The 12,071-nt window shown below is 45.3% G+C and overlaps 1 protein-coding gene across 1 annotated transcript in view; it reads right to left on the bottom strand.

Annotated features, from left to right (window-relative positions):
• Positions 1-12,071, bottom strand: part of SKAP2 (src kinase associated phosphoprotein 2) — a 678,462-nt gene that overhangs the window by 250,665 nt on the left and 415,726 nt on the right. The window lies entirely within an intron of this gene.

Genomic DNA, 12,071 nt, shown 5'->3' with positions numbered 1-12,071 from the left:
GTGTTGGAGGGACACGGAGCGCACATCGCGCGTCTCTCCTGTGTCCCTCCCTGGCTCTCCCCCGCTGGTCTAATAAAGGAAGTGCTGGTTCGTGAGCCAATCAGAGCTCACGAACGGCACTTCCTTAAACCGGCCGGGGGAGAGCCAGGGAGGGACACAGGAGAGACGCGCGATGTGCGCTCCGTGTCCCTCCAAGTCCAACACAGCAGGGAGGGAGAGGAGACCGCAGATTGACATGCGGACGCTCGTCCGCATGTCAATCTGTTCTAAGTCAGTGGCGCCCCCGCAGCCCCTCGCCCCCAAGCCACCGCGAGGACTGCGGGGGCAGTAGTTACGCCACTGGGTACAGGGGTGAGAGGGGAGAATTTGTTGCTATAGGGTTTAGAGGGTAGAATCTACTGCTACAGGGTGAAAAAAGGAGAATATGCTGTTACAGGGTTTAGAGGGAAAACTACTGTTACAGAGGTTAGAGAGGAGAATCTGCTGTTACAGGGGTTAGAGGGGAGTATCTACTGTTACAGGAGTTAGAGGGAAGAATCTACTGTTACAGGGGTTAGAGGGGAGAATCTACTGTTACAGGGGTTAGAGGGAAGAATCTACTGTTACAGAGGTTAGAGGGGAGAATCTACTGTTACAGGGGTTAGAGGGGAAAATCTACTTTAACAGGATTAGAAGGGAGTATCTACTGTTACAGGGGTTAGAGGGAAGAATCTACTGTTACAGGGGTTAGAGGGGAGAATCTACTGTTACAGGTGTTAGAGGGGAGAATCTACTTTAACAGGGTTAGAAGGGAGTATCTACTGTTACAGGTGTTAGAGGGGAGAATCTACTTTAACAGGGTTTGAAGGGAGTATCTACTGTTACAGGTGTTAGAGGGGAGAATCTACTGATACAGGGGTTTGAGGGGAGAATATACTGTTACAGGATTAGAGGGGAGAATCTGCTGTTTCAGGGTTAGAAGGGAGTATCTACTGTTACAGGGATAGGGGGAATAATCTACTGTTACAGGGGTTAAAGGGTAAAATCTACTATTACAGGGGTTAGAGGGGAGAATCTACTTTAACAGGGTTAGAAGGGAGTATCTACTGTTACAGGTGTTAGAGGGGAGAAGCTACTAATACAAGGTTAGAAGGGAGTATCTACTGTTACAGGGGTTAGAGGGGAGAATCTACTTTTACAGGGGTTATAGGGTAAAATCTACTGTTCAGGGGTTAGAGGGGAGAATATAGTGTTACAGGATTAGAGGGGAGAATCTGCTGTTACACCAATCACACCGTACAACTCGTGATAACTATACCCAGTTAACAGTATGAACAACAACTGAGCATCACTCAACGGATGGCTCATAACAATAACCCTTTATTAAGCAATAACTATATACACGTATTGCAGAAAGTCCGCCCTTGGGACGGGCGCCCAGCATCCACTACGGACTACGAGAAATAGAATTACCGGTGAGTAAATTCTTATTTTCTCTAACGTCCCAGTGGATGCTGGGGACTCCGTAAGGACCATGGGGATTATACCAAAGCTCCCAAACGGGCGGGAGAGTGCGGATGACTCTGCAGCACAGAATGAGCAAACACAAAGTCCTCCTCAGCCAGGGTATCAAACTTGTAGAACTTTGCAAAAGTGTTTGAACCCGACCAAGTAGCCGCTCGGCAAAGCTGTAAAGCCGAGACCCCTCGGGCAGCCGCCCAAGATGAGCCCACCTTCCTTGTGGAATGGGCTTTCACTGATTTTGGATGCGGCAATCCAGCCGCAGAATGAGCCAGCTGAATCGTGCTACAGATCCAGCAAGCAATAGTTTGCTTTGAAGCAGGAGCACCCAGCTTATTGGGTGCATACAGAATAAACAGCGAGTCAGTCTTCCTGACTCCAGCCGTTCTGGAAACATATATTTTCAAAGCCCGGACTACGTCCAGCAACTTGGAGTCCTCCAAGTCCCGAGTAGCCGCAGGGACCACAATAGGTTGGTTCAAATAAAACGATGATACCACCTTTGGGAGAAATTGGGGACGAGTCCGCAATTCTGCCCTGTCCATATGGAAGATCAAATAAGGGCTTTTACATGACAAAGCCGCCAATTCTGATCCACGCCTCGCCGATGCTAAGGCCAACAGTATGACCACTTTCCACGTGAGATACTTTAGTTCCACGGTCTTAAGTGGTTCAAACCAGTGGGATTTCAGGAAATCCAACACAACGTTAAGATCCCAAGGTGCCACTGGTGGCACAAAAGGGGGCTGAATATGCAGCACTCCCTTTACAAACGTCTGAACCTCAGGCAGTGAAGCCAGTTCTTTTTGAAAGAAAATGGATAGGGCCGAAATCTGGACCTTTATGGACCCTAATTTCAGGCCCATAGTCACACCTGACTGTAGGAAGTGCAGAAATCGACCCAGCTGGAATTCCTCTGTAGGGGCCATCCTGGCCTCACACCAAGCAACATATCTTCGCCATATACGGTGATAATGCTTAGCTGTTACATCCTTCCTAGCTTTTATCAGCGTAAGAATCACTTCATCCGGGATGCCCTTTTCCGTTAGGATCCGGCGTTCAACCGCCATGCCGTCAAACGCAGCCGCAGTAAGTCTTGGAACAGACAGGGCCCCTGTTGCAACAGGTCCTGTCTGAGAGGCAGAGGCCATGGGTCCTCTGTGATCATCTCTTGTAGTTCTGGGTACCAAGTCCTTCTTGGCCAATCCGGAACGATGAGTATTGTTCTCACTCCTCTTTTTCTTACTATTCTCAGTACCTTGGGTGAGAGGAAGAGGAGGGAACACATATACCGACTGGAACACCCAGGGTGTCACTAGCGCGTCCACAGCTATCGCCTGAGGGTCCCTTGACCTGGCGCAATATATTTTTAGCTTTTTGTTGAGGCGGGACGCCATCATGTCCACCTGTGGCAGTTCCCATTGATTTGCAATCTGTGTGAAGACTTCTTGATGAAGTCCCCACTCTCCCGGGTGGAGGTCGTGTCTGCTGAGGAAGTCTGCTTCCCAGTTGTCCACTCCCGGAATGAACACTGCTGACAGTGCTTGTACGTGAATCTCCGCCCGACGAAGAATCTTTGTGGCTTCTGCCATCGCCACCCTGCTTCTTGTGCCGCCCTGGCGGTTTACATGGGCGACCGCCGTGATGTTGTCTGACTGAACCAGCACTGGTTGGTCTCGAAGCAGGGGCTCCGCTTGACTCAGGGCGTTGTATATGGCCCTTAGTTCCAGTATATTTATGTGCAGACAAGTCTCCTGACTTGACCGCAGCCCTTGGAAGTTTCTTCCCTGAGTGACTGCCCCCCATCCGCGGAGGCTTGCATCCGTGGTCACCAGAACCCAGTCCTGTATGCCGAATCTGCGGCCCTCGAGAAGATGAACACTCTGCAGCCACCACAGAAGAGACACCCTGGCCCTCGGGGACAGGGTGATCAGCCGATGCATCTGAAGATGTGATCCGGACCACTTGTCCAACAGATCCCACTGAAAGATCCTCGCATGGAACCTGCCGAAGGGAATGGCTTCGTATGAGGCCACCATCTTTCCCAGGACTCGCGTGCAGTGATGCACCGACGCCTGTTTTGGTTTTAGGAGGTCCCTGACCAGAGTCACTAACTCCTGGGCCTTCTCCTCCGGGAGAAACACCTTCTTCTGTTCTGTGTCCAGAATCATACCCAAGAAGGGCAGACGCGTCGTAGGAATCAGCTGCGACTTTGGAATATTCAGAATCCAGCCGTGCTGTTGCAACACTTCCTGAGAGTGTGCTACGCTGATCAACAACTGCTCCCTGGACCTCGCCCTTATGAGGAGATCGTCCAAGTACGGGATAACCGTAACTCCTTGCTTCCGAAGGAGTACCATCATTTCGGCCATTACCTTGGTAAATACTCTCGGTGCCGTGGACAGACCAAACGGCAACGTCTGGAATTGGTAATGACAGTCCTGTACCACAAACCTGAGGTACTCCTGGTGAGGTGGATAAATGGGGACATGCAAGTAAGCATCCTTGATGTCCAGAGATACCATAAAATCCCCCTCTTCCAGGCTTGCAATGACCGCTCTGAGCGATTCCATTTTGAACTTGAATTTTTTCATATAAATGTTCAAGGATTTTAAATTCAGAATGGGTCTTACCGAACCGTCCGGTTTCGGTACCACAAACAGTGTGGAATAGTAACCCCTTCCCTGTTGAAGGAGGGGGACCATTATTATCACTTGCTGGAGTTACAGCTTGTGAATTGCCGCCAGGACTACCTCCCTTTCCGTGGGGGAAGCTGGCAAGGCTGATTTTAGGTAAAGGTGAGGGGGAGTCACTTCGAACTCCAGCTTGTATCCCTGACATACAATTTGTATAGCCCAAGGATCCACCTGTGAGTGAACCCACTGGTTGCTGAATTTTCGGAGACGCGCCCCCACCGCTCCTGGCTCCGCCTGTGGAGCCCCAGCGTCATGCGGTGGACTTAGTGGAAGCCGGGGAGGACTTTTGTTCCTGGGAACTAGCTGCATGGTGCAGCTTCTTTCCTCTACCCCTGCCTCTGGCAAGAAAGGATGCACCTCTGACCTTCTTGCTTCTCTGAGAACGAAAGGACTGCATTTGATAATACGGTGCTTTCTTAGGCTGTGAGGAAACCTGAGGTAAGAAAGTCGACTTTCCAGCTGTCGCTGTGGAGACAAGGTCCGAGAGGCCGTCCCCAAACAATTCCTCACCCTTATAAGGCAAAACCTCCATGTGTTTTTTAGAATCGGCATCCCCTGTCCATTGCCGAGTCCATAAGACCCTCCTGGCAGAAATGGACATTGCATTAATTCTAGAGCCCAGCAGGCAAATGTCCCTCTGGGCATCCCGCATATATAAGACGGCGTCTTTTATATGGCCCAGGGTTATCAAGACAGTATCTCTGTCCAGGGCATCTATGTCCTCTGACAGAGTATCTGTCCATGCTGCTACAGTGCTACACATCCAGGCTGAAGCAATAGCTGGTCTCAGTAGAGTACCAGAGTGTGTATACACTGACTTCAAGATAGCTTCCTGCTTCCTATCCGCAGGATCCTTTAGGGCGGCCGTATCCTGAGACGGCAGGGCCACCTTCTTAGATAAGCGTGTCAGCGCCTTGTCTACCCTAGGGGAGGATTCCCAACGTAACCTGTCCGTTGGCGGGAAAGGGTACGCCAGCAGTAATTTTTTTGGGAAATCACCACTTTCTTATCAGGGGAACTCCACTCTTCTTCACATAACTCATTTAATTCATGTGACGGGGGAAAAGTCCCTGCCTGCTTTTTTCCCCCAAACATATACACCCTCTTGTCAGGGACAGGGTTAACCTCTGAAATGTGCAATACATCTTTCATTGCAATAATCATGTAGCGGATGGCCTTGGTCATCTTAAGCTGTAATTGTGCCTCATCATCGTCGACACTGGAGTCGGACTCCGTGTCGGCATCTGTGTCAACCATCTGAGATAGTGGGCGTTTATGAGACCCTGACGGCCTCTGAGTCGCCTGGGCAGGCCCGGGTTGAGACCCCGGCTGTCCCAAGGCTGCAGCGTCATCAAACCTTTTATGGAAGGAGCTTACATTATCATTTAAGACCTTCCACATATCCATCCAATCAGGTGTCGGCCCCGACGGCGGCGACACCACATTTATCCGCACTTGCTACGCCTCCACGTAACCCTCCTCATCAAACATGTCGACACAGCCGTACCGACACACAGCAGACACACAGGGAATGCTCTGACTGAGGACAGGACCCCACAAAGGCCTTTGGGGAGACAGAGAGAGAGTATGCCAGCACACACCACAGCGCTATACAACCCAGGGATATTCACTATAATAAGTGATTACCCAATAGCTGCCGATTTTATGTCTTTTGCGCCTAAATTTATGTGCCCCCCCTCTCTTTTTTACCCTTCTTGTACTTGGATACTGCAGGGGAGAGCCTGGGGAGCGTCCTTCCAGCGGAGTTGTGAAGAGAAAATGGCGCTGGTGTGCCGAGGAAGAAGGCCCCGCCCCCTCAGCGGCGGGCTTCTGTCCCGCTTCTGTGTGAAAAAAATGGCGGGGGTTTTTACATATATACAGTGCCTGACTGTATATATGTATGTTATGCCAAAAAGGTACTTCAATTGCTGCCCAGGGCGCCCCCCCAGCGCCCTGCACCCTACAGTGACCGGAGTGTGAAAGTGTGCTGGGTGCAATGGCGCACAGCTGCGGTGCTGTGCGCTACCTTAAATGAAGACAGGAGTCTTCAGCCGCCGTTTTCGCCGTCTTCAAGCTTCTGTTCTTCTGGCTCTGCGAGGGGGACGGCGGCGCGGCTCCGGGAACGGACGATCGAGGACAGATGCCTGTGTTCGAACCCTCTGGAGCTAATGGTGTCCAGTAGCCTAAGAAGCGCAACCTAGCTGTAGACAGGTAGGTTTGCTTCTCTCCCCTCAGTCCCTCGTAGCAGTGAGTCTGTTGCCAGCAGAAGCTCACTGAAAATAAAAAACCTAACAAATACTTTCTTTTACTAGCAGGCTCAGGAGAGCCCACTAGGAACACCCAGCTCTGGCCGGGCACAGATTCTAACTGAGGTCTGGAGGAGGGACATAGAGGGAGTAGCCAGTGCACACCAGATAGTACCTAATCTTTCTTTAGAGTGCCCAGTCTCCTGCGGAGCCCGTCTATTCCCCATGGTCCTTACCGAGTCCCCAGCATCCACTAGGACGTTAGAGAAATAGGCGTTGAATTACAAGGATAGGTGCTATCTATTACATAATGGTCCATCTAATTGCAAAAGGTATTTTACTGCAGCCCAATCAAGTGAGTGCTATCTACTAATATGACACTTGGGGGGGAAAATGTGTCCACCTCTGTTTTATTCAATGCATTCAATGGATTTTAATTAAGTTTAGTTTTGTAACTCTGTCAGTTTAGTGTTTCATTTATACAGATGGCAGGTTTTGAAGGGAATATTATAACTGTAGATTTGGGCTATATATCTGAAGTTGTCACTCATGAATCTATAGACTATGATTTCCCCTATTAATTAGTTACTAAATGACAATATCCCCTAGCCAGCAGAAACCTAGATTAGTGGTGCCATACTTCCAACCAAGGCCAGATTTACAATGGGGCAGATGGAGCTAAAGCTCCAGCCCCCCACATAAAAATAGGCCCATCATCATGACATCATGACAGCCTAGCTGGCCACGCAGATGGCTATAAACCTTAAGTATTTCCTATTTGTATGTATTTCTACAGTGCGGCTGCTAGTGTAGGGTGTGTAAACACCCACATAACTGTCCATGCCCACATGGTTCTGGCCATGCCCACACGGTACTGGTCATACCCCCTCCCCTTCTCAGTATAGGCCCTTTTTAACCCCAGGCTCATGTGTCCCTTAATCCGCCCTGCTTCCAACATATTTACATCAAGACAAGAGTAAGCATTCATTAATACATTCAAATACTCTTGTATAATTTATAGTTTCCCCTGCGCTGTTGTGCATCTGGGCTACGATGATAGGCCCTGATAGGAAAACAGTGTTACTAGAGTGAATAGGAGCCCAGAAGGGGGCAGCAGGTACTGTGACGGCACACTGAGGGGCTTCTCTGGCTTAGCATGCTTACTTTGATGTGAGTAGCATAGCAATAGGGGTTGAAACATTCAAAAACAATACAACAGAAAACAAGACAGCAAAATAAACATAGCAAAACGTTACACAATCCTTTTTCTTTGATATTTTAGCCCACTGCATATTCCAAAGAACTATGGTTACATTTGCATAGCTCTCAACAGAGCTTTACTGAGCAAACTAGAGCAACATATAAAATAAAAGCACTATATATTTGATGAATTTTCCCCTTTGTACCTGTTGAATAGATCTGTACACACATGAATGCTTGTTTATTAAAGCTTGAAGACAGCTGAATGGTCAGCAACAGACTTTGCCTGAGCAAGTAGTGCTGGGCTCAGAGAAATATTAACCCCTTAACACCCACTTCATCCTGTTCTGCTGCCTGCATTTCAAAACCATGTACATTCTCCTGATCCACTGCCAGAACTGGAGCTCGGAGGTCACTGACAGGTTCTGCTTGCAGGAGAACCTGAGGAAAGTTTTTTTTATTTTTTATCCAATTAATAAAATACAATGTTCAATATGAATGCTTTGTCTGGTAATATGACTGTTGGCTCGATGATCCTGGTGCCCATTGTGCCCACTTCAACACTGCTCTTATTCTTGCACATGCCATACTTTTCTTCTCTCGTGAGTCGCCAATATATCATGCAGATTGAATATGATGTCACAAGTGGGCGGGCATATTCAAATAAGTCTGCTGGCCAAACATATCGGGCGGATATGCACGAGATTGTTTGTGCATAAACCTTACCAATCGTTAGATTGGTCAATGGGTGGGCCAGATTGTCAATCTATTGGCCAAGTGTGTACCCAGCCTAAGCAGGTATATAAGCTGTTTATTGATAAAGCAATGGTACATTTAAAGTATTGCTTTCCACTTTTCATGGACATTTCTTATTACTATGTATTACTATGTATTTTAAGATATATTCTATTTGAAACTATTTTTATAATAAAATAACAAAAAGCAATGCAGATTATAAAAAGGCAGATAATCAGTTTTTGACATCAACAGTAGGATGTAATGGAGCCCGAGATCGCCGGAGGGACGGGAGGTGCCGATCTCAGCCTTTTTTTTAAAGGGGCAATCACTTGTTTTGCTTTATAAGTGTTTACCCCTTTAAAAAAACATCCGAGATCAGCCAGTATCCTGCAACTCTGGCAATCCCGGACTCCATTACATCCAGCCGCATATATTAAAAAGAACTGATATAAACAAATTACATTAAGAAGGACAAGGAAAAAGTGACAATAACAAAAAACAACATTGATAAAAAATAAAATTAAATAAATGATTGCAGGTCCAGAAGAAAATCCGCGTGGTGGATTAAGTAGAATACAGGTTGAGTATCCCATATCCAAATATTCCGAAATACAGAATATTCCGAAATACGGACTTTTCCGAGTGAGAGTGAGATAGTGAAACCTTTGTTTTTTGATGGCTCAATGTACACAAACTTTGTTTAACACACAAAGTTATTAAAAATATTGTATTAAATGACCTTCAGGCTGTGTGTATAAGGTGTATATGAAACATAAATGAATTGTGTAAATGTAGACACACTTTGTTTAATGCACAGTTACAAAAAATATTGGCTAAAATTACCCTCAGGATGTGTGTATAAGGTGTATATGTAACATAAATGCATTCTGTGCTAAGATTTGGGTCCCATCACCATGATATCTCATTATGGTATGCAATTATTCCAAAATACGGAAAATTCAGATATCCAAAATACCTCTGGTCCCAAGCATTTTGGATAAGGGATACTCAACCTGTATTCACTTTCACATCCAAGAACTGAACCATTGGTATATTTCAGATTTTGAAATTGTAAAACCCAAAATACGGCTGTATCGTATAGGTTTTAAATAAATCATAGAGAGTGATGTAAGTAGTTATTACCTGTATCACTATTGTATTCTTGAATGTTTTCATACAGTATTAGGTCTGCCTATAAATGTTCTATGCCAGATACACTAAACCTATAAGTGACAAAAGACATATCATTGAAAGTATACAGTACAATAAGGCTTTATAACCGCCACCTCCAAAAACTTGAAAATCTATTAATTTTGCAGGGAATACGTTTTTTGACTACCTCTTAAATTGAAATATCGCCCAACAGAAATAATTTTCCTTCCTCCGATGACAATTACTCAGGAGAGCAGTAATCAAGGCACAAGTGCCAAAAAGCCTAATTTCAAATTTGGCATCCTACCCGTCTGCCCATATTGAAAATTAAACCGAGCAAGACTGGTCCGTGGGTTTTCACAGTCAAGGAAACTGTGAAGGCAATAATACTTAGGGGCATAATTATCACAATTGTAATTTTTAATGCTGATGTAATTAATATTATTTGCCCAAATTCGTAATGTGATAATTAATATTTTCCCACAAATTAGTAAAATGCTTTTGCATTTCAGTTCCCCCCTAAACTCCTGGGGGGAATTCAGTTATTTTGTGGGTGTCCAAACATAATGGGCGCCCACTGGAGCTATTCAATTGTCATCCCCCCTTGGACCCGCATGCCATGTGTGCGCACCCATTAGTACCGGGTTTAGCTGCACAAAGTGGCTAAACCCATCTAAGCTCTGGTTAGCCCAAACCACAGAGTTTTCACATATTTTAGCTTGCACCTCAGGAGACCGCATGTGTGTCCGAATGGAGAGACAATTAAATTGCTCCAAAGGATGCCATCTAGTGGCAGCTGGGGGGGGGAAACAATTGATTTCTCCCCTTAAACTACTCAGACACAAAGACATCTGTCACTACAAATGGGTAGAATGCTGAACAGAATGTGATCATGCAGACCATTACGCAAACAATAAGCAAGTTGGCTAACCAGATCTGCCCAGGTATAACTTAGGGTGGCTCTATTGTATGTGACTGGGATGGAGAAGGGAGACAATTTATTAAGAGCTTTCTACATAGTATATATAATAGCTACTATACTGTAACTGTAAATGTAGATTGTATGTTTGCGTGCATTGCAGGGCCTTGCTACCTCTATGATTGGTTATTACCCAGTTTTGTTTTATCATTGTTGTTTCCAATTGTAAAGCGCAACAGAATATGCTGTGCTCTATAAGAAACTGTTTATAAATAAAATAATAAATGTGCAGTTAAAGCAGAGTTATTCTTCAAAGTAGCATTCTGGAGTGCTTGTTACTGAGCACACCAATTGGTCAGTCGATCTATAGCTGCACTGCTCTTACAGAAAAGAACATGCATGTGGGTGGGACTAAAGTGAGATTCACATCAAACAGACAAGTGCTGGATGAAACTGTATGTCTCAAAGAAGTCTGTTTGACTTCATACTACATGTAGTATATGTAAACATTCTATTTCTTGTCTAAAGTGTCTACACATGAATCTATGCGGTGGATTTATTTTTTTCCCATTAAAAATTGCTACATTCTAACCTTTCAGAATCAAGAAACCATGTGTAACATTACAGCTGAAAAATAAATGTAGGAACGTATGCTTGGACCAAACGCAACCATTTATCATATAATATATCTGTCAATTTTAATAATACTCATGACAGGAACATTCGGTGTGAATGATGAAAACTTCCCTTAGCGCCAAGTCCTACAAGTGAGAACTGTTTCATCTTCTTTCAGGAGTAGCAAATCAGTAATCAATATTTGTATTTATAATAAAAGCAAACTAAGCCTTTGTAAAATCACTGCTGCAGTGACTTAAATTTGCTCAATCTGCACAGTTAATCCCTCTTCATCTGGTTGATCCCTTTATTTATTTTAGCCACTTACAATGCAAGCAATGCCAGATGAATATATCTCTGTGTGCTACATGCAATTTGACAGCTCACACAGGTTATTGATGTCAGGGTAATCTTTATAAACATTGCCCTCTACTTATGCCTTGCTTCATGTCAGCCCTGTTACATCAGAAGCTTACAAACAAGCATGCTGTGCACTTTACATTCGAGGAATAATGTCTGCAGCTATTGCTCAATAAAGGGCTCTCTTTGTTTTTACAGGGGAGTGGGTGAGATACGTTTAAAGGAGATTCATGTAGAACAGCCATTGAAGTAACTTTGTTTCTTGAAAGTGGTTCTACTTTTTCAAAAATATTGAAAAAAAGTTATTTTTTGTATAATTTTTAAATTTTTCATCTTTTAATCAAAACCAAAATCAGATTGCGATGTCATAGACCTTGGTTAGTCTTGGAAGAATGTGATAATATTGCCAACATTGGGCCTAATTCAAACCTGATTGTAGCAGTAAATTTTTTAGCAGATTGGCAAACCCATGGGGGTCATTCCGACCTGATCGCACGCTGCCATTTTTCGCAGCACAGCGATCAGGTCACTACTGCGCATGCATATGTACCACAATGCGCAAGTGCGTCGTACGGGTACAAAGCAGATCGTTGCTGTGTGATGGATTTAACAAAGAATCCATTCGCACAGCCGATCGCAAAGAGA

Source organism: Pseudophryne corroboree, chromosome 5, assembly GCF_028390025.1.
Source record: "Pseudophryne corroboree isolate aPseCor3 chromosome 5, aPseCor3.hap2, whole genome shotgun sequence".
Lineage (NCBI taxonomy): Eukaryota > Metazoa > Chordata > Amphibia > Anura > Myobatrachidae > Pseudophryne > Pseudophryne corroboree.
This window is presented reverse-complemented; position numbering and strand designations above follow the sequence as displayed.